The sequence below is a fragment of the Rhincodon typus genome, chromosome 36, assembly GCF_021869965.1.
Source record: "Rhincodon typus isolate 14 chromosome 36, sRhiTyp1.1, whole genome shotgun sequence".
In the NCBI taxonomy this organism is placed as follows: domain Eukaryota; kingdom Metazoa; phylum Chordata; class Chondrichthyes; order Orectolobiformes; family Rhincodontidae; genus Rhincodon; species Rhincodon typus.
This window is the reverse complement of record NC_063367.1, coordinates 18455717-18478581: the sequence shown is the minus strand read 5'-3', so window position 1 is coordinate 18478581 and position 22865 is coordinate 18455717. Positions and strand designations below refer to the sequence as shown.

General features: G+C 40.6%; 1 protein-coding gene across 10 annotated transcripts in view; it reads left to right on the top strand.

Moving 5' to 3' along the window:
- hmg20a (high mobility group 20A) overlaps window positions 1-22865 on the top strand; it is a 56373-nt gene that overhangs the window by 9404 nt on the left and 24104 nt on the right. Inside the window, exon 2 of one of the 10 annotated variants that reach the window (XM_048617184.1) lies at window positions 9510-9604. The exons of 8 other annotated variants lie outside the window; for them this stretch is intronic. The gene's annotated coding sequence lies outside the window, so the exon portion shown is untranslated. Of the gene's footprint in view, window positions 1-9509; window positions 9605-9701; window positions 9721-22865 lie in introns of those variants that run through there. One more of the 10 variants, XM_048617186.1, reaches the window with a different exon arrangement.

The following is a 22865-nucleotide window of genomic DNA, read 5'->3' as shown; positions in this document are numbered from 1 at the left end:
TGTGTTCATCCAGCTCTACACCTTGTTATCTCTGGTTACACTCCACTCCATTTGGAGTACTGTGAGCAGAGCTGGGTATCACATTTTAGAAAGGATATACTGACCTTGGAGGGAGTACAGCACAGGTTTACGAGAATGATTCCTGGATTTCAGGGGCTAAGTTATTGCATTGGATTGTCAGCCTTGAAACCTGTAGTAAAATCTATAGCATTGGATTTGAACCCACAAACTTAATACTTAGAGGTTAAAGCACTACTCGTTGAGCCATTGTGTTGGGTGCATTGTTGCAAGTAGCTTGCAGTTGTGTCACTGGTGTGGTAAACTCTATCTACCTTCTAGAGCCTCTTGCTTCTTTCTGTTGTTTAGATAACTTTTGACGATTCCTGAGACTGCAGATTACATTATTGAAAACAAAAGAGGAAAGAACAAAGATAGAATGACATATCAGTGAGGTTGTTGATTTGCTTGCTGAACTGGCTTGTTTTTGTTCAGACGTTTCATCACCATGCGAGGTAACATCGTCAGTGAGGCCTCCGATGAGGCGATGTTGTTCCACTCCACTTGGAATTTATACTGTCTGGTCCATTATGGTGAGTTGTATTATTTCCGGTTCCGTTCAGTGTGGGTTTGTATATGGGGCCCAATTCTATATGTTTGTTGACTGCATTATGGGTTGAGAACCATGCCTCTAGGAATTCCCATGCTGTCTATGTTTGGCTTGGCTTGGGCTAGGGCTACTACGGTGACGTTATCCCAGTTAAACTGATGGCCTTCATTGTCCGAGTGTACTGATATTAGGGAAAGTTGGTCGTGTCGTTTTGCTACTAGCTGATGTTTGCGTATTCTGATGGCTAGTTTCCTTCCTGTCTGTCCAATGTAATGTTTGTGGCAGTCGTTGCATGGTAGTTTGTAAACTACATTGGTTCTGCATGTCGCGGGTATGGAGTCTTTAACCCTTGTGAGTGTTTGTCATAGCGTGGCTGTGGGCTTGTGTGAGTAGCACACAACAAACTTTCCCTAATATCAGCACACTCGGACAACGAAGGCCATCAGTTTAACTGGGACAATGTAACCATAGTAGCCCAAGAAATGCACGGGAATTCCTAGAGGCATGGTTCTCAAACCATAATGCAATCAACAAGCATAAAGAATTGGATCCCATTTCCAAACCCATACAGAATGGAGCCGGAAATGACACAACTCACCATAATGGACTGGACAGTATAAATCCCAAGCAGAGTGGAACAACATCGCTTCATCGGAGGCCTCACTGATAATGTTACCTAGCATGGTGACAAAACGTCTGAACAAAATCAAGCCAGCTCGGTGAGCAAGTCAACAACCTCACCCACAACCTGAGCTACAAATCTTTGCAAAAACCTTAAAGTGACATATCAGGACTGCACTAGCTTCTGGATCTTAACACAGTGCTTAATATATCTGCTATATTTGTCTGCTCACAGTATTTGCTTTGTTCACATTCCCTGTATCACAGTTCTACCTAAAATTTCATTATCTGAGTAGATGTTATTTATGATTTCATATTTTTCTTACTTTTGCAATTGTTGAGAAGTTCATCCTGGTACCCCATTGTAATTGCAGTGCTGATTTTGCATGCTGTGTTTTAACATAAAATTAGACTCTAAAGTGATTCCAGAAGGCAGGATCAACACCTATCCCGTGGCTTTAATTTCCTGCATCTCAAAGCAAAATGCTGACAATAATAGAAGTTGCCACAGCCACCATTTTCTGCTGTTTTATCTTGTCTGAAATTGAAATTCTCCAGGGGATAGTTTTTTTGGATGCATTACTACAGAATCCCAGGAACCCATGCCATGCCTGACCTTGGAGTTCTTGCTACCCACAGCATAAGCGCTCAACACAATGAGAGCAGAAGAAAAATTATGGTTTACACAAATGAATGAAATGGTACATTTCAATATGTATCCAAAACAGATGCAACTGAACCCAATTAATTTACAGATTCAACAGTCTATCGATTTGTTGCATACAATGTTTGCACATTGTTGGTTCTATTAAAAAATAGTCCAGAGCTTGGGCTTAGTGCCAGTATATTCTCTTACTGAATGAACAGCAGCTCAGTCACATCACATTTCTGAGTAATGAGTGTGCACTGCCCAACTAATAGAGACCAATACCACATTTCATTTTTTTTTTCAAAGATAGTGCTAAACAAAGTCCTCTTTCAAATATCATTCATGGTCCTTTGAACTTTCTTATACCCCTTTCACTGAGCCTTGACTGGCCAAATATAAACAAAATGTATGTGAGTCTTTTTTTTAATCAGGGCTTCTAAAACTGGATGTGTAAGTGGTTCGGCCAGCTTTCACAGTAAATAATGTAAGTGTGGAAGATCCTCAGATTAACCTCTGTCTGTTTTGAATTATTTGATCACAGCTGCAAAAGCTGTAGGTGTGCAACAATTGGTTAGCACGCATCTATGTAACAGGATCCATGCTTCGTTACTAGCCTGTGATATTTGCAGAAAATGCATGCGTGAACCTTGGATAAGAACCCTGATGCTCTCTGGTCAGCTAACCTGCAGGCATTTGTAATCTTGCCTTATGGCAGACGTTATCTCCATGGCCCTACACATACCCCTGGAACATCTGGACAACAAGTATACCTAAGTCAGATTGGTGCAGGCTTGGAGGGCCGAAGGGCCTGTTCCTGTGCTGTAATTTTCTTTGTTCTTTGTTCTAAGTCATGCTCCTATTTATTGACTGCAGCTCCACTTTCAACACCATAATTCCAAACAAACTTATTTCCAAACTCTGAGAGCTAGATCTCTGCTCCCTACTATGTAACTGGATTCTCGACATCCAGACCAACAGACCGCAGTCAGTATGGATAGGCGACAACATCTCCTCCACGATAAACCTCAACACTAGTGCTCAGCAAGGCTGTGTATTCAGCCCCCTGCTATACTCCTTATACACACACATGGCCACATTTGTGGCCAAATTCCGCACTGACTCCATTTACAAGTTTGCAAGTTTACAATATCACCGTTGTAGGTCGAATCTCAAATAACAGCAAGATGGAGTACAAGAAGGAGATAGGGTGCTTAACAGCATGATATAAAGACAACAGTCTCTCTATCAGTGTCAGCAAAACGAAGGAGCTGGTCATTGACTTCAGGAAGCGGAGTGGAGGGCACACCCTGTTTGCATCACTGGTGCTGAAGTGGAGATGTTCGAGAGCATCGATTTCCCGGGAGTGGCGATCACCAACAATCTGCCCTGACCTACCTACACTACAGTCAAGAAAGCATATGCAATGTCTCTACTTCTTCAGGAGGCTAAGGAAATTCAGCACATCCTTAAAGACTTACAAGACCAAAAGAAATTCCAGAGACTTGTGAACACAGCCCAGTCCATCACGCAACCAGTCTTCCATCCATTGACTTCTATACATCCCGCTGCCTCGGGAAAGCAACCAACATAATCATAGACCCCTCCCACCCTATTATATTCTTTTGCACCCTCTTCCGTCAGTCAGAAGATATAAAAGTTTGCATACACATATGAACAGATTCAAGACAAGCTTCTTTGCCGCTGTTTTCAGACTCTTGAATGGACCTTTTAAATGTTAATGTTAATCTGTCTCTGCACCTTCTCAGCAGCTGTAACACTATCTTGCGCTCTGTTCTGTTACCTTGATACACTTGTATAATACTATCTGCCTGTAAAGTATGTAATACAACGCTTTTCACTCTACCTTGGTACACGTGACAATAATAAATCAAATCAGAAGTGAAAAATAGGCATGGCACAATATCAAAATTTTCTTTACTAATGTAAATCAGCTTGAGTCAACTACTTTGGCATACCTTCTTGCTGCTGTGGCTGTGATCTCAGAGATGTCCTGTAGGCCATCAGAAATGTCAAAAACTTTTAAAATATGTTCTGACGTCTTTCTGCAGCTCTTTTGACACTACAGCACTAACCCACTATGTATTAACTTGACTTTTGTGATATTTTGTCTTCGTTCTGTTTCTTCCAACAGGCTGTTTAAAGTGAGAATCTTGCTAAACTGTACCTGTTCTTGTTTCTTCCTGAAATTAGCATTTCTCCTTGTACAGAAACAAAAGTATATGTAGCAGTCTTCGCCCATATCAAACTTGAATTAAAGGCATTGTAAAGAACAGCAAATTGTAAGGTCATTCACATTATCCAAGGTGTGGGGTCTGGAGGCCAAAGTGTTCTGTGAACTGTTAAGTTAAAGGCTGAGTTGTCCAGAGATAATGACAAAAGGGACAATTTGAAGGATCAGTTTTAATGAAAAACAACTGAAGGAAAATAGAGACTCATGATGAAAGAAACAAAATAGTCACTCTCAGGAACTCAAAAATATATAACCTCCATGTGACCAGAGACATTCCTGAGATAGATTAGAAAACTTCTTTGCAGTTTTCCCCCAAATCCTATTATCACTAAGTAATTGTCTGATATAGTGGAGTAATTATAAAATGCCCAGAAAGCAATTACAACGTAGGGGTTTTCAAATACAGTTTCACTCTTTATTCCAACCAGCTGGTAATTACTGCTGGGTAGTTCTACTGTGTGGAAAGGCAGAGATTCTATGATTTTCTTCATTTATCTCCTGATTGGACTCACTGGGTGCTGACAATAATCCAGTACCTTCTTGGAAGAGCTTAGTTGGCCAATATCAGCAAGTGATTTGATCATAGGGTTTTCATATCCAAGACTTTTCACCTGATGTTTTCACCTTTTATTTACCCATACGTCCAGTGTGCAATTTTACGTTGTTTTGCAGCAAGCAACATGAGTGGTTGCACCAGTGTTGGCTTGGTAGCAGTACTTTTGCCTCTGAGCCATAATGTTTGGGTTCAAGCTGTATTTGAGCACTTGAATGCATAACTGAAGCTGACACTTCACTGCAACATTGTTAGAGTCCTGTCTTTTAGTGAGGTGATGTCTTTTGAATCAGACATAAAACCAAGGCCTTTTTTGACCCTGCGGGTATGTCTGAAACCTCCCATAGTCAGTTTAACAAAACTTATGAGACCTTGCTGGAGATAGTAGGAACTGCAGATGCTGGAGAATCCGAGACAACAAGGTGCAGGGCTGGATGAACACAGCAGGCCAAGCAGCATCATAGGAGCAGAGAGGCTGACGTTTCGGGCCTAGACCCTTCATCAGAAAAGGGGGAGGGGAAGGGGGTTTTGAAATAAATAGGGAGAGAGTGGGAGGCGGATAGAAGAGGGATAGAGGAGAGGATAGGTGGAGAGGAAACAAACAGGTCGAAGAGGCGGGGATGGAGCCAGGAAAGGTGAGTGTTGGTAGGGAGTTAGGAAGGGGATAGGTCAGTCCAGGGAGGACGGACAGGTCAAGGGGGCGGGATGAGGTTGGTCGGTAGGAGATGGAGGTGCGGCTTGAGGTGGGAGGAGGGGATAGGTGGGAGGAAGAACAGGTTAGGGAGGCAGGGACAAGTTGGACTGGTTTTGGGATGCGGTGGGGGGAGGGGAGATTTTGAAACTTGTGAAATCCACATTGATACCATTGGGCTGCAAGGTTCCCAAGCGGAATATGAGTTGCTGTTCCTGCAACCTTCGGGTGGCATCGTTGTGGCACTGCAGGAGGCCCAGGATGGACATGTCGTCTGAGGAATGGGAGGGGGAGTTGAAATGGTTCGCGACTGGGAGGTGCAGTTGTTTGTTGCGAACCGAGCGTAGGTGTTCTGCAAAGCGGTCCCCGAGTCTCCGCCTTGCTGGAACCTGTTACTGGGGACAGTATGCATGTGCACTTACAATGAGCTGATTAGTTAGAATGGATTTTTGAAACGTAGGCCATGCTTGACAAATCAATTTGAATATTTTGAGACAGTTAGTGGTATGGTGAATGGGAAACAGGGTGTGGGTGCTCTCCTTTCAATATTGTCGATACGAACTTCCCCAAAATCAAATTGTTATGCTTCTGTGCCAAAGTTCATCCCTCGGAGAATACCGTCCAAAACTTCTCAAATACCTGTCAACTGGTAATTTATTTTATTGTTTTTGTAGCACCTTGCTGTGTGCATATGGACGTAGCATTTGTCTAAATAAGTGACCACACTTCAAAAGTAACTATTTGACAGTAAGTATTTTGGAATATGATAGACTCTGCATGGACATAAATTAGCTTTTTCTTCCCTCTTCACTTCCTTATCTAAATGGCACTATCCAGTTGTGTCCTTCACTCTTCTACTTGAAGTCTGGGACATTGGTCCAGAGGGGGAAGGCAACAGGGAAGGAGGAGGCCATGAGTCGCCCTGGCACCTGTTTATCTCTGATTCTTGTTTTTAAAAAGTGTATTTAACATAATTTACAAATAATATTTGTAGTTTAACGTTTTCTAGTCACCAGAGTTCAGGTAATTCTATCCTAATCTACCAGACCTGCTTATTCTAAACTATGTATGATGGTAGTTTCAGATCTTTTCAATAACATTTGAGAAGGTAATTCAATTCAATTAGTTTCCCTTTTGGGTGGTTTGGGTGAAAATCACCACTGTAGTATTAAACCCTAGTCTTGACGGTGTGTGTATTGGGCTACAATTTGCTTAAAATATGTCATGCATCTTCTTCTAAATACCATTACTCTTTAAACTAAAGAGTATAGTAAATTATTAATATTTCATGAGATCCCAGAATCCCTGAAGGGGAAGTAGTTCTTGGTCTGCATTGCTAATGTGCTTTCTGATTGATGGGCAGCCTTATTCTTGAGTGCTGTTCAATGTGAGTTGAAAGTGTAATTAGGCTTGTCTGCCAGAAAGTAGCAAAAAGCTGCAGTTAACTTTTTTTAAACCTATTTTATACTTCCTCCTCCCTCTCTTGAAGCTGCTGAACCACAGTCACGTGTGACTCCATAGGTTCTGAGGAAGGGTCACTCGACCCAAAACAGATGCTTTCAGACCTGCTGAGCTCTTCCAGCAGTTTTCCTGTTTTGTGACTCCATAAGCACCAGGCCTTTTTTGGCATCTAACTTAAGGTTCCTGATCACTTTCCATCAATGCCTACTTGAAGTACAGCATTTTGAGCAAGATGTAAGAGCATGGTTTGCCTTGGCTGTTGTGTTTGCTTCAATCAAATAGTACACTCCCACTCACTGTCTTGGATAATCCATTAATAATGGCCAATTTTATCATTTAGATTAGTACTATGCTAAATAATTATCAAATAAATTTGTCAGTGCACAATATCAGATCTTTTAAAATATGGCCATTTTAAACTTAATACTTTCTTCAAATCATTTATTTAATGACCACTTTACAAAGGTCCAAGATTCAACTGCGCTAAGCTGGTGAATTCATCTATGGAGCAGATAGGATTTAACTGGTTTCTGCAATTGGCTTCTGGATCAGGCCTGATGGGGGATCTGGCCATGTGCTTCTGGTTGACCAGTATGACCACTATCAGGAAGCCCCCTTTATGTATGTCAGATGAATAAGATCCAGTTTGGTTATGATGAAGTGCTGCAGTTGATTAGCTTGCTGACATTCAGTGTGAAATATTGAACACTTGGGTAAGGTGCTAGAATAGCTGGCATAACTGGAACAGTATCCGAGGAAGAGGTATGACTTTGAGGAGAAACAGAATGTTGAATTGTATTTGCTGTTCACAGTGTAGTCTCCTCTATATTGGGTAGACCAAACACAGACTTGGTGACAGCTTTGCAGAATTTCTCCATTCATTTCACAGACATGATCCTGCTGTTCCGCCGGCCTATCACTTTTAATTCTCTACCTTGCTTTTACACTGATGTCTCAGTCCTCAGCATGCTGTAGTGTTCCACTGAAGCTCAATGCAAACTTGCGGAACAACACTTTATCTTTGGATTCGAAACTTTACAGTCTTCTGGACTCAACATTAACTTCCAACAATTTCAGATTGTAATCTCTGCCCCCCTATTTTGTTTCTTTTTCTTCGCATATGTCAGTCTTAATTTATTTATAATTATAATTAAATTTATTTTCCATGGTCTTGTTTTCTGAAAGTAGTCATTTGTTATTCTCTCATTCACACCGCTGGGTCCATGGTTTTTGTTTCTTCTTTGTCCCATTACCACTCCCTTTGATTCTGCTTTAGCAATTTTTTGTCATATAATGTCTCCTGTCTTGCACCCTTTCACAAATCTCCGTTTTGTTATTTGTGCACCCTCCCCCGTTTTATTTACTTAAAAGCTGTTACATTTCTAACTTTACCAAAACTCTACATTGCAGAGGAACACCAACTCCTTGACATTTCCTCTGTCCTCACTTTGGATCATGATCGCATCACTGACCATTATTTCCAGGTTTTTTACTGACCTCATCTCCACTAATCATCTCTAGAGCTTCCCACATACTTTTGCGTCTCTTATTTTCGGTACAAACCTCTAAGGCATTCATGCTATGAAAGGCATCAGCACACTGATCAGTGTGCACAGACCCTTGGAGTGAAGGTGTGGGGACATTGCTTGGAGGGAACTCTGCATCCCACCTCATACTCCCTGAATGCTGAAACGTCTATTTTCTTCCTTCTCCTGGTAGACCCATTGTTTCTGCCCCACTGAATTTCTTTCTTATCTTAAATCTTCTGTTCTGGCCCCCTCCACTGAAGACTCTTCTTCTCTCATCATTTCAACTGTTCCCTGTATGTTAACTCTGTTTCTGTCTTCACAGTTGCTGCCAGACCTGCTGAGTTTCCCCAACACCTTTGGCTTTTATTTTGGGCATGTAACTTTTCCTAGGCCTGTTGAATGGCCACGACCTGGAACGTTAAACTGCTTCTGTGTCCATCGGTACTGCAAAACTGCTAAGTATTACCAGTGTTGACCAGTTGGGCTGAATGGCTTGTTTCTTGCATGTGAATTCTAAGTGTTTCCCTCCCATACATAGAAATCAATTTCAGTGTCACAGCTGTTGAAAATGTGCGGTTGAGTAGCATTTCAGTTCAGATTGTGGATGCTGCTGGAGCCTGCTGTGTATAGCCAGCTAATTGAAGAAATATTTGCAGCTGAAATGGCATAAAACCAGTCCTTGAAAACACCTGTGTGTTATTATATAAATGACACACAGAGATGTACATTTCAGGGGCATGATGCATCCCAGTGGGGTTGAAGACTGAGATGTCATTCATTCTTTGCTCTCTTTGCTTCCGACCCCCTTTGCTTAACCATTTTACACTGAATTTTCTATGATATCCTAACTGTGTTAATCGTTTAAGGACTGTGAAATTCTCTTAAATGGTGTCAATGCCCTGATTTTTGATTTGAAAGCTGTAGGTGCAATTGCATTCAAATTGATGTCTCACCTGTAATAATCTCAGGTCTTACCTCCCACGTGTCTTTCCCCACCCCAAAAAAATGTGGGTACCACATATATCTTGTTAGTCATTAAAATCAATATTGCTAATTTCAGCTTGCAATTTGGGATGATAATGTTAATGAGTCTTGTGAATAAGATATCTAATTTTCTGTTCATCTGTCACCTATCTAATTATTGTAGGTGTCGATGATCACATCAGACATTGAGCAGATGGTCTGGGTTTGATGTAGCGTGGTATGTTGTAACAATGTGGCGTTTTTCCATCTACCATGAGTGTAAGTAGACCACCTTTGAATCACGCCGATGTCCACAGCTCAAAAGCCAAGGTTCCAAAATCCATCCTTGTTTTGGTCTGTGTCTCCTGTGTTTCTCATCGCTCCCTCTCAGCTTGGTACGTGTGAAATACTCAATATGAGTTCTCATCACAGAGCACCTGTTCACTGCTGCTACAAGTCCTTTGGTAAATATTTAACAGCCGTAAATAGGACTATCATGCATTCCAGTGACATGAGCCACCAAAATCAGCTCATTCTTTACTGCTACTATATTGAATCTACTTCAGTAGCAAAATCCTCTGTCCTGTTCAATGTCCTTGAGGCCAATCTCTTGCCACAGGATGTATTTTTATCTAATCTCAGGAATACTTATTCAGGCTTTTAGCCATAGTAATCCAGCACATAATGTTGTGGTTAAAACATATGGGTCTGTATTATAAACTTTTTTAGATATTCAACTAAAAGGAGAATAATTGATTCATTAGAGGGAATTTTGAAACAATATAAGCTCAGATTACTTTGGAACTTGAGATGTCATTACAGCATTCTGTTTAATGCTTGGAATTATTGCCTTGAATTGATTTTTATTTTGCAATTTTCTTCTCACTTCTGATAAAGGTGCTGTTTACCAGTGGTTAGGTATCCAATAATTGTCTGTGGACGTGATCATGAATGCGGGTTTGTTATTTGACTGTGGAAAGAATCACTGCACATCCTGTTGTCACATGTGTGTACTTCAACAGAGTCACCTGATGCAGATCAGGAGCAGGAATCTGATTTTTTTTTCTCTAATATTCTAAGAGATGGTGAGATCAATAATAGCCTTATTTTCACCCTAATTCAGTGGAGGCATGAAAGATGTAACACATCTTCTTATGTTTTCTTCCCTCTTCCTTGGAGATGGTCTTAATGTTTGCCAGGCTAACAGCATTGTTAGTCAGTTGCCATTTTTCTTATAAACTTAGAAAGTGAATGTCAAAGTGAAAAATGGCTTAGCTTATTCTGATCTTGCTTTGGTCTCATGTCTGTCCATGTATACTTTTCTCTGAGGGATCCGTTATTTTGCTAAATCAGAGAGATTTGTTTTTGTGCTGTCCTGAAGAAGTTGAGTTCTCAAACTTGTATGTTTCTGTAATGTATCCCTGTATCCCTCTTGATGTTGAATTTTTGTTTACAATTAACTGCTGTGTACGAAAGACTAGGACGATACCACTGTTTTCTTGTAGTATGATAAATAAGTTCACTTCATTGTCTAGGTTTTTGTTGGACTCCAATTCAGTGTTAATTCTGGAACTCAATGAGTGTTGACTGCTGCCTCAAGCACTGTGTACAATATTACCCTAGCAAGCTTTCTAAGGTATAGTAATTGAGGCCTCAACTGGCAAAACATCTGTTGTGGAAATGTGAAAGTCTTCTGTTGTGGGCAGCGCTAGCCATTTGAAATTGTCAAAGATTATTTTTCTTGAGGCTCTGCAGATGCAGAGAATTTAACATTCTTTGCTTTGCAATTTACATATTTGTAATAGGTTGAGCTAGCTTTCCATATCCTGAGATAAGCAGCCACCAAATAGGTATTTTGTAACACCACTGTAATACACTGTGAGTCACAGTTTAATGATGCCAGGTTAAGCCATTTAGGACTGAGATGAGAAATTTCTTCACCCAGAGATTAGAGAGCCTATGGCATTCTCTTTCACAGAAAGTGGTTAAGGTCAAAACTTTGAATGTTTTCAAGAAGGTATTAGATATCATTCTTAGCCTTTGATCGCTTTAGCCTATGAGGAGAAAGCTGGAACAGGGCACTGAGTTAGATGATCAGCCATAATCATATTGATGGCAGAGTAGGCTCAAAGGGCTGAATGGCTTATTCCTGCTATTTTCTGTTTTTTTTATATGTGGTTGTTAGACTGTGATTACAAGTCATTTTCACAGTAATGGTTGTCAATTTCCTGTTGATAACCATTTAAATCATGTGTGTTGATTTGACATTGGAAAAGATGTAACAATTTACATTGCCTGCCTCTAGGTGACGAAACTAGGCCATTCAGTATTTATTAATAAATCAACTCTGAAAGTACAAATTCCACAGAAAATACGGATGGAAAGAATTAAGAGTAGTGCCAAATAAACAATAGTTTAAGACAGACATACCCAACTGATAGAGTCAGTGTTGGACTCCTTTACTAAATATGGCTATTTAGCTCCCAACCCATGCCAAGGTACTCTTATGATTTGCTGGCAGTCAGCTTGAACAACTGAGAAATATTTACTATTCCTTTGGAGAGATTCTCCTTTTAACCTCATTTGATTGAGCTGACACTTTACAATGTAAGTTTTACGAGTCCAGCATTTTGATCATTCAAGTTCCAGTTTCTGCCATAGTTTCTGCTCTGGCAGTGCATGATGAGGTCTGTAACAGTGTAGATAAATCCCAAATAAAATGTGGTATCTTCACTTTCCTTGTGGTATTTTAACCTCTTTTCCCTCCCTCTCACCCGAGAACAATAACTTAAGTTTAGATCTGCTTTCATAGGTGATGGTGTCATTGTGTCCATCATGAGAGTACAAACTGATACAAAGTGGAAGCCAGGAAAAGCTGCAGTCAGCCACATCAACTTTTCCCCACCTACCCCCAAACTTCCTTGGCTGTGATGCTAATCCTGCTCTCCCTTCCTGGTTGAGATCAACATGGTTTGTTGTTAAATGCCATCTTACTCCGTAGTTCTTTTAGTCAGCAAGACCAAGGGAGAATGAGATGTCTGCCAGCCATTCTGAGAATATTGCTGAAATTGATTTTAAAAAATGAATATTAAGTTTTCAACAAATAAGATGCGATGTATTTAAAGCCATATTCTCCTTGCTTATGACAGCATAAAGGTGACGTCACCAAACAACCCTCTGGAATTATGCTGTCACTATTCGCAACCATGAACCAAATGTTTGCGGGTTTTGTTGTGAATGCAGGAGAAGCACTTGTTTTGTAAAGGACCTAGTAAGAATATTAACTTCCCCTTGCTTCAGCATGGGAAGAATTTAAATGTAGAAACTATATTGCACATTACTTTCTGGTACAGAATGCAGTTTGGTCAACTTGAGTATTATTTAGCTTCATTCTGTTTGTCAGCCTGATCCAGCATTTCCCCGTTTGTCTTGGGCCAACTGCTTGCTTTGGTGATGTTGGTCAGCCAGATGTTGATTCTGTATGGGAACTGAATTTAGAGTCAGCATGGGAATGTGAAAAATATTCTCCCTCCTCTTCAAACTATTTATTCCATAGAAGGAATGGCATCACAGACAACAACATCTCACCTGCCTCATCCAAGTGCAAATGGTTTCCGCGATTAGCGATAACAAAGATATCTCATTTAATGCATAGTTTGTTGTACTGTTTCCCAGACACTGAAATCAAATCATTTGTTTACAAAGTTTAAATACTTTGACCTCCTCACTGTTCCAAACCTCAGCAGTGCATCATTCCCCAGGGTTTTGCATTTGGATCTCAGTTTATTTTTTCTGGAGGCCCAGAAGGGGACAACATTTCCACAAATATCAATCCTGGGAAACAGACATTCATTCTTTTCTCTTCCCTAACTCTTCTGATAAATATAATCCAGTCATGCACTGAACATTAAATGAAGTGTAAACGTCTTTGCATTGATTCAGTCATGTATTTCATACCCAAACCATCAATGTAAATATCTAATTTATGAGATTGCTGTTAATGACAGTGACTCTATTTGAACTACGTTATAGAACATTGCATAAGAGATAGGAGTAGACCAATTGTCCCCTCAAGCCTACTGTGTCATTCAATAAGATCTGATCCTGGCTTCAAACTCTTATTTTCATGCCTCCTCACTGTAATCCTAGAGTTCCTGTAGTTAAAGAACCTGTTTATCTCAGCCTTAAATGTATTCAATGACCCAGCCTCTATTGCTGCCTGGGATACAGAATTTGAAAAATCATAGCCCATGAGAGAAGAAATTCCTCCTCATCTTCATCTGAAACTATTTCCCCTCGTTCATCAAAGGGAATAATTCTGTCAAAATATTATGTTTCAAGAAAATCACCTTTCTCAACTTTACCCAGGTGTAAACCAATTGAGCCTTCTTTAAACTGTCTCCAATGTAAGTATGTGTCAATTCAAAAGAGCTCTTGTGACTCAGTAGTAGCATCCCTACCTCTGATTTAGGAGGCCTGGTTTCAAGACCCACCTGCTCCGGTTGGATGTAAAAGCACCTCTGAATAGGTTGATTTAGAAATACCTGTACCCCGTCTGATAGGAAATTAGTGGTTATAGGTTGAAATGCAGTTTGGGCGCCTGCACTAAGGGACTCTGTATATGACTTCACTTTTTGAAGGATTTGCAGGGAAAATCTTCAGTCTGGGATGGATTTCAATCCAAGCCATAGAAAAAAGAACGCGGTGTTCTGACCTTATCAATCCATTTAGCCAGTAGAAAATAACAAATGCATTCAATGAAATCATGACAGCAAAATAATTTCATCCCCACACCTATGCTGATGCAACAAAATTGGTAGTTGTTCAGATTGCTTCTTCAGTGTGTTACCATGGTTACATGCCATCTGCCAATGCAATCGAGTAAATGGATTACAAGTTCCAATATGTTTTGCCTGATGCTGTCTCAAATTCCTGATAATCAGTGAAATGCAGTTCATTATATGTTTCTTATGTTCTAACTTAAATCATATCATCCATTTAGGAACATAAGAGCAGGAATAGACCATTCAGCCTGTCAAGCCTACTCAGCCATTTAATACCATCATGAATTATTATCCAATTCCATGTCTTTTTCCCTGTATTATCTCCATATTCCTTTATGTCACTCGTTTTTATAAATCTGTCGATTTCTACTTTAAACATCCTTAATGATTGAGTTCCCATAGCCCTCTGTGGTTTAGAATTCTAAAGCTTCACAGTCCTCTGAGTAATTTATCCTCATCTCAGCCCTAAGTGACATCCCTGTTATTTTGGAATGATGTACCATGGTTGTAGATTACCTAAGCAGCAGAAACATCCTATTTGCATCTAATCTGTCTACCCCTTTTCAGTAATTTATAAGTTTCCATCAGATCACCTCTCATTATTCGAAGCTTCAGAGAATGCAGGCCTAGTTTTTACAATCTTTCTTGATAGGACAGTCCTACTATTCCCAGAACAAGTCTGGTGGTCCTCTGTTGCACTCCGTAAGACGTTAAGATGTACGGAGCAGAAATAGGCTATTTAGCCCACTCTGCCATTCAATGAGATCATGGCTGATCTGATAACCCACTTCTCTGCCTTAGCACCATAACCTTTAAATGCCTTCCTACTAAAAATCTGTCTATCTCAGCCTTGAATATGCTTAACGACCCAGTCTCTACAGATCCCTGCAGTAAACAATTCCACAGCTCATTACCATCAGAAAAGAATTTCCTTCTCATCCGTCTTAAATGGGTGACCCCTTTCTCTGAGAAAAGTCCTCCTGTCCTAGATGTTCCCACAAGGCTAACTTGACGCAATAATATTCTGTCTAATCTGCACACGCTATTCAAGGTGCTATACAATTGAAGTAAGACTCCAATACTATCCTTGTGATAAAGGCTAACAGGCTCAATGGTTAGCATTGCTACCTCACAGTGCCAGGGACCCACGTCTGATTCCAGTGTTGGGTGACTGTTTGTGTGGAGTTTGCACATTCTCCCAGTGTCTGTGTGTGTTTCCTCTGGGTGCTCTAGTTTCCTCCCACAGTCCAAAGATGTGCAGGTCAGGTGGATTGGCCTTGCTAAATTGCCCATAGTGCCCAGGGATGTTTAGGTTAGGTGGGTTAGACATGGGAAATGCAGGGGTAGGGGAATGGGTCTGGGTGGGATGCTCTTTGGAGGGACGGTTTGGACTTGTTGGGCCGAATGGCCTGTTTCCACACTGTAGGGATTCTATGATACCAACAGCCTTTCTAATTTCTTGCTGCACACGCATGTTAGTCTTCAGTGATTTAACAATGAGAACATCCAGGTCCTGTTATAACGTCTGCATTTTCTAATCTCTTACCATTTAAGATATAATCTGCACATCCGTTCTTCCTACCAAAGTGGATAATTTCACATTTTTCCGCATTATCTTCCATCTGCCATGTTCTCAGCCGATCACTAAGTCTATCTAAACACTCTCAAAGTTGCTTTCCTCAGAGCACACATTCCCATCCAGCTTTGTGCCATCCACAAACTAGGAAATATTACATTTAGTCCCCAAATCCAAACTGTTGATATGTATTGTAAATAGCTGGGGTTTAAGTACTGGCCTTTGTGGTATCCCACTCGTCAAACCTGCCAACCTGAGAATGATCATTTATTTCTGCTGTCTGTTTTCTGCCTATAAGCCGATCCCTTATATTACCTCCTATTCCATATGCTTTAATTTTACTGACCATCTCCTGTGTGGACCTTTTGCTGGCCTTGGTTTATTGACAAAGATAAAGCTCTGTATTGTGGTGTGGTTCAACAATATTCCTTTCCAGTATGTTTCTGGAACATGACGGATGATAGCAATCCTAACCAATTATCAATCTGGTATCAGTTGCTTTCAGTAATTTCTTCCACACCCAACGGATTCTAAGCTGTCTTGCTGTTATACCGTTGTATGGACTGGCGCATGAAAATGCCAGAGTGAGTCTGAGTTAACTTGCACTTCTCATTTTGGTGGGGGGCACTCAGCAGTTGAAATTGGTGACAGAAGTTGTGGTCTTTTGCTAATTGATGGCTGCAGTAAAAACAACAATTACAAGAGAATGAAGTGTGTAGGCTCCAAGTTGAGGTTTCTGATGACAAACTAAGGAAGAGTGAAGTATGAGTAGTTCATAAGGACACTATGACCTGTAGCAGATCCAGCAGTCTCTTTTTGGTTTTAATTTACTTTACTTCTGCCCTGAAATCCCCTGATGACCATGACTCATACATAGGTGAATTCCACAGGTTCCAATAAATCTGCTATTTTCCTCAAATGGCCATTTGTCTTTTATTAGCCTAGACAGTGAGTATTGGCAGGCTGTTAAGCATTGATGGATATCAGAGTTGATAGGAATCCTGCTTTCGCCAGACAGCAAAAGATGTGCATGATCAAGCAAGGTTCACAGGCTAGTGATCTGAAGTGGGAATCTGGCTACAATCTTTTTGTTGCTTTTCTATTTTACTCACCCATCAAAGTCCAAGACAGTGAGACTGTTTGTAGTTACACAGCCTTTTCCTGCAGTACTAATTACGATCAGTTAACTGCCACAGGATTGAATGTTACTGATCTGTAGTGCTCACATAATGCATTTACCAGTGAAGGAATATAAGTAATCTAGACTTTTTCTTCTCATTTTTTCCTTCTGATGGTGAATGTTAGCAAGGAATTAAGCCCACAGAAAACATAACCCTAACCTTAATCTTAACCTTCCAAATCTGCAACCACTTTCATTTAGAATGACAAGGGCAATGGATACACGAGAACAATCACCACCTGCAAGTTTCCAACTAAGCCACTTACCAACCAGATTTGGAAATATATCACCATTCTCAGCGTTGCTGGGTCAAAATCCTGGAACTCTCTCCCTAAACGCATTTACAGCACGTGGACTGCAATAGTTCAAGAAGGTAGCTCATCAACGTCTTGTCAAGAGGAACTAATAAATATTGGCCAAGCCAGTGATCCCTATGTCGCATGAATGAATTTTAAAACAAATACCTGATCCTGTCAATTATTCAGGTCCGTTCTTGTGGATTTCTCACATTAATCAGTGGATGGTGACTAGAAGGGAGATTTCCACCTTGGCTTGTTTTGCTGTTCCTAACACAGCAGATTGAGAACAACAGTAACCCGCCAACTGGCACCATACCAAAGTTGGCATGGTGTTGGGATTAAGGGCAAGGCATCGCTGTTCTGCACAACTCAAGGTCTTAAAACAAGCTGATTTTCATGGCTTCAGCTGGGCAGAAATGGGGTAGGAGCTCTTAGAAAACTTACTGCCCATTCCTGCTGATGCTGCTGACGTCACTTCAAGCTAGTGCTACAACTAGACAGCCAGAGTATCCATTGCCCATCTTGCTGCTTGTAAGCACTCATTCAGTGTCCGCAGTTCATTCATTCCAGGCCAGACTAGTAAAATAGCTCAATCCTTTCACTGACAATGTCGAGCAGCTACTGGACCATTCACTGAATGATAAAACCTTCTCAGCTGGCAAACATGGGCTGAATACATCAACCAATTGCGATGTTGACAGATGCAGTATGGCTACCATCTATGCAGACATTCTTGTGCTAAACCCTTTCTTATAATGGATAGCAGTTATTTCAAAAAGCATTTCCAGTCCTTGGCTTAATTCTCCACACACATCTTTACCTCTCTTCAGTATATTTTTGCAATGCAATGTATGTTAATTTAAATTATGTTCCAATGTAGTTTTTCTTCTAATTTCGTAATGTGTCGTACATTGTGAACTGATATTTACAGTCTGATCACACTGTCAAGCAGCACAGTGCCCATAAAGTTCAAATTACTTTAACAGGGCATTAATTGTTAGAAAAGTCACAGAAATTTAGTATTGAGTGACAGGGCAGACTTTTCAGTTGGTTCAACCATTAGCTTATTGAATCATAAAGCACTCTGCTGTTGTACTGTGGGAAGCATCAGCGCTTTAGTGCATTGATAATTGCAAACATCTAAATTAGAGAGATTAAGATGTGTTTTTGATTTTTTTTCATAATTGCATTTGAAATATATTTCTTTATGCTGTATGAGGCAAACTGTTATGTTCCTGCATAATAACCTAAGTTTCGTTGTGACACTAAATTAACAGTCTGGCCTGATAATGCTTTGGGCATTTAAAAGTGAGTGAAACCATCAGCAGCAAGGCCCAAAATAGGACAGAACATGGTGATAATCTGGGGCGGAGGGAATTGGCTTGGCACCACCATCCTCTCTATAATCAATCAGAGCAAGGTTGTCCCTGTATCCTAGAGAGGCAGAATCTGAGAGGAGCAATTGTTCCAATCAAAATTCTGTCTTTCTCATGCTCCTCCAATTACAGGCTGTTCCTCTCCTGCATTTGCTGGTGATTGGCTCACTAGCAGTGAGCGAGTCACTGGGCTTACTGTCCTGTGGCACCCTGGCCTTCTGGGAATATCTGGGATTTTCATCTGCTACGATCTGGCAGGGATGCTCATGACCAAATGGAACGAAGAAACAAATGATAGTTATGTCTTAATTAAGGAATAATTGGATGAGCACTTGACTGGGCGTATTTGAAGGGGAACAAGTAATCAGTGCTGTTGATGTTTGTGGAATATGTGGATGTAAAACTCTGACTAGAAAAGTATATGTTAGGACACTGTCTAACCAGCATTTAACCTCTGGTATTTACCACCCATTGGAGATATTCAAAAGAAGTCTTGCCTTATGGAATTTTCCAGCAGATGCTGGGTCTTATGCAGATTGAAGCTGCTGGGAGCTGGGTATTAGGGAGGATTTCTGCCACTGGCCAAGCTTTAAAGGGATTAATGCTGCTGGGAGCTGGGCCATAGGGGGATTGCTGTTACCAAGCTTTAGTGGTTGCCGGGAGCTAGGTTCAGGGATTGTTGATGTTCCCTAGTCTGAGAAATGAGGCCTGAAGCCAGAGTTTAGATTGGAGTTGGATAGGAGAAGGAGACTGCGAAGGGTTTTGGATGTGGCAGGAGACTGCAGGAGAAAGGTGGAAAAGAGGAAGGTACAAGCATGGGCATAGAAAGCAAGAGGCTGCAAGCATAAGGCATTGGAAAGGACATGGCTGCAAATATGGAGCAAGAAGGAAGAGGCTGCAAGTGGGGACAAGAGGGAGAGGGTCTGTGAGAAGGAATTAAACAGGCTACAAGATGAAGGGGAGCAGAAGGGGGCTGTATGGTGAGAGAGAAGGTTGCAACAGAGAAAGAGCAGTTTTCAAAGAAAGATTTTAGGAAAACCTAAAAACACTGCAATAATTAATTCATTGCAAATGAATTTGGAGTCTCTAGCATAAGGCTGCATGTGTTCAGCAACTTCTACAAAGGGAAAATATAGTGGATCCTTTTTAAATGAATGGCGTGAAATTTGTAACCCCTTTCAATCTAGATACAATAAACTAAAGGTCTGTTTAAAATGGTCTAGGTTTGTGTACATGTAAAGAAACTGTATTCACTATGACTTTATTAGTCTGTGGAAGGACATTATTAAGCTGGAGAGGCTTCAGAAAAGGTTACTAGGATATTGCCAGGAATATAGGATTAGAGTTATGAGGAGATGCTCGATAGGCTAGGGTGTTTTTCACTGAGATGTAGGAGATTGAGGAGTGACCTTATAGAAGTTGATAAAATCATGAGGGGTGTAGATAAGGTGAATGGCAGGTGTCTTTTCCCTAGGATGGGGGATTTCAGGGCTAGGGGCTATATCTTCAAGGTGAGAGGAGAAAGATTTTAAAAAGACATGAGGAGCAACTTTTTTACACAGTGATTTGTGTCTGGTGGATGTAGGTACAGGTACAACATTGACTTTGGATAGGTATATGAAAAAGATGAGTTTGGAGGGATACAGGCAAAACACATGTTAGTGAGACACGTTTAGTTTGGGATTATGGTCAGCATCGACTGATTGGACCGAACTGTTTCCCTGTTTCTCTATGTTAAATTCCTCTAATTCTGCTTCTGCATCAATCCAACTACCATATATGTGAACATAATTAGAAAAGGCATTAATACAATACACAACATCCAATAACTGTGTTCTTGAGTCTGAAATAGTGGCCCATTAAGATCAATCTTAAGAGCTCACAAAGGAAAATTATTTTGATGTAGGGTCAGGTGGAGCTGTTTACATAATGTGAACAACCAAGTTGTGTGCAGTCGGTTCTGCTATAACATGACAGTTGTGTTCCTATGCAACATCACATTATAGAAAATTGCGCTATAGAAGTAACGGAGCCTATGGGAAAAGTGGGGTTAGGGACAGATCACCAAAATAAAATCACTCAAAAGCCTAACACAAAGGATAGCACAGTTTAAATAAATGTTGAATTCATATCTAATAATGAAATAAAAGTAAATTTAACACATTACCTTGAAAAAATGTCAAGATGACTTGATGGGGAGGAAATCTTGAGGTTCCTGTATTGTTAATACAGGAGCTGAGGGTCGTCGTCTTCGTCGTCGTCATCATCATCATCACCATCACCATCATCTGCAGTTGCGTTGCAGGGTTAGGGCAAAAAATAGTTAATCCAGAAGTGGATGGCTGTGGTTCATTGTCTTCTGACTGTTTCTTGGGGGTTGGCTTAAAAAAGATGTCCAGATTTTGCTGCTTTGCCCTTTTACTTCTTTCATGAAGAAGCTGTTCATAGGGTGCCAAATAAGATCTTATTCTACAAACTGCTACCCTGCTGCATTCTGCATTGTAATCTTTGTCCTCTAAGAGCTGCGACTGTTTCTCAATTTCCCTCAGGATAGAAGACAAAACAGAAGTGGAAAGCTCTCATCATGCTGCATCCTGGACTTCATCTTCTTCATCTCCAGTTTCCACTTCCCCTTCAGCAACAAGTTGTTGTAGATCAGCTGAAGAGAGGTCTTCACAGTTCTTCAGCAGCTCTTCAACATCCTCACGCTCCACTTCTTCAAATCCAATTTGCTTTGCGAGATCAGCACAATGTTCTTTGATTCCTGGGAGCTCCTCTGACGGATCAAAGCCTTTAAAATCTTGAAAACAATCTGGGAGAAGCTTTCACCAAGCTGCATGCAAGCATCCTTACTGACATCACCCCAGGCCTCCTATGTCAATAGCCTTCTTGATGTTAAAGCTCTTCCAAAATTGAAGAACACTGTCCTTATCCCCCTCAGTGGCTGCAATCAGCTCTTAAATGTGCACCTTAAATAATAAGCTTTAAAAGCTGCTATTGCACCCTGGCCCATATGTTGAAGGAGACGGATTGTTTTTGGAGGTAGAATTGGTTATAAGTTCATGTTTTAGAAATAGCGTTCCCCTATTCGTCAGTCATGATATAGCCAATTCACGTTGCCGGAACATGTGTTATAGCTGAACTGACTGTACAATATTGTAACCTGCCGTTTGGAAGGTCTTTATAAAATAGAGGCAAAGAGAATGAAAGCCAAGATTTTTTGCTGAACCACTAGAAAATAATTTGATTCCACTGTAACGTTGGTTTCTAATTCTCAGAAGGAAGTGAAGACTTTGTGGAGATTTGAGAATAAATTTACCAAGGCTCAAGGGATGACGGATTACAGAGAAACTGTGGTTGTTCTTTGTAGAGCTAAGATGCTCAAAAGGATTTGATGAAGATGGATAAAATTACTGAGGGGTAACTAGAAGAAATAGAAACTGACTTCAGTGGCTGGAGGATTGATAATTCCATGACGCAGACCTCATAGGTTAATTGGCAAAAGAACCAGTGCAGAACCAGTGGCAACATGAGGTGAAGCGGTTACACTGAGTGTTTGGGAATTGGCATGTACCCATTCCTGATATTTTGGTGGATATGGGTTCAAATTGGAGTTAGGAAGAAAATTAGACAATACTTGGAGGAAAAAAAAGGAAATGAATAAGTGATGGGGAAGATGGTAGGCTGAGTGGATTTCTATTGGAAAAACTGGGATATACTCAATGAGCTGCACTCTGTATGTTGCACTGTTCTATTCCAGAGGACCCAAAGCACATTGCGAAGCCACTCAACAGAAGCTATTGAAGGTTAAAAGGACAGGTGGGATAAGGGCCACCATGATTTATCTCCATGGCCATGGTCCGCAATAGTTCCCTTTATTGAGGTGTAAATGTCATTTTGGGTGATTCATTTACCAAACTATTTCTTTCTTTATTGTAGCTTCAGAACATCATGCAATATATTCTGTTAATTACGCCTCACAATGAGGTCTGAAAATAGGTTTGGAAGAGCCTAGGTAACTGAGTTGTCTAATGTCACATTCGTATACTGAGGTCTGCAGCAAACCAGCATTTCCATAACACCTGTAACCTTTTCTAAAAAAAGCAAAACAGCAAATAGATTGCATGCCGTGAGTACAGACTGTTGTGGGCTTTGTTGTGGAAAATCGCATTGACCCAAATCCTATGCCATGTTATTGTGAATATATTTGCTCCTGAGACTCCCTTGATCACTTTTTATGTCATCCATAAGACTACCCAAAATAAGAAGTGTTTTTCATTGTAGTACTGTATTTAAGAATTAAATATGAATATTATAATGAGTTT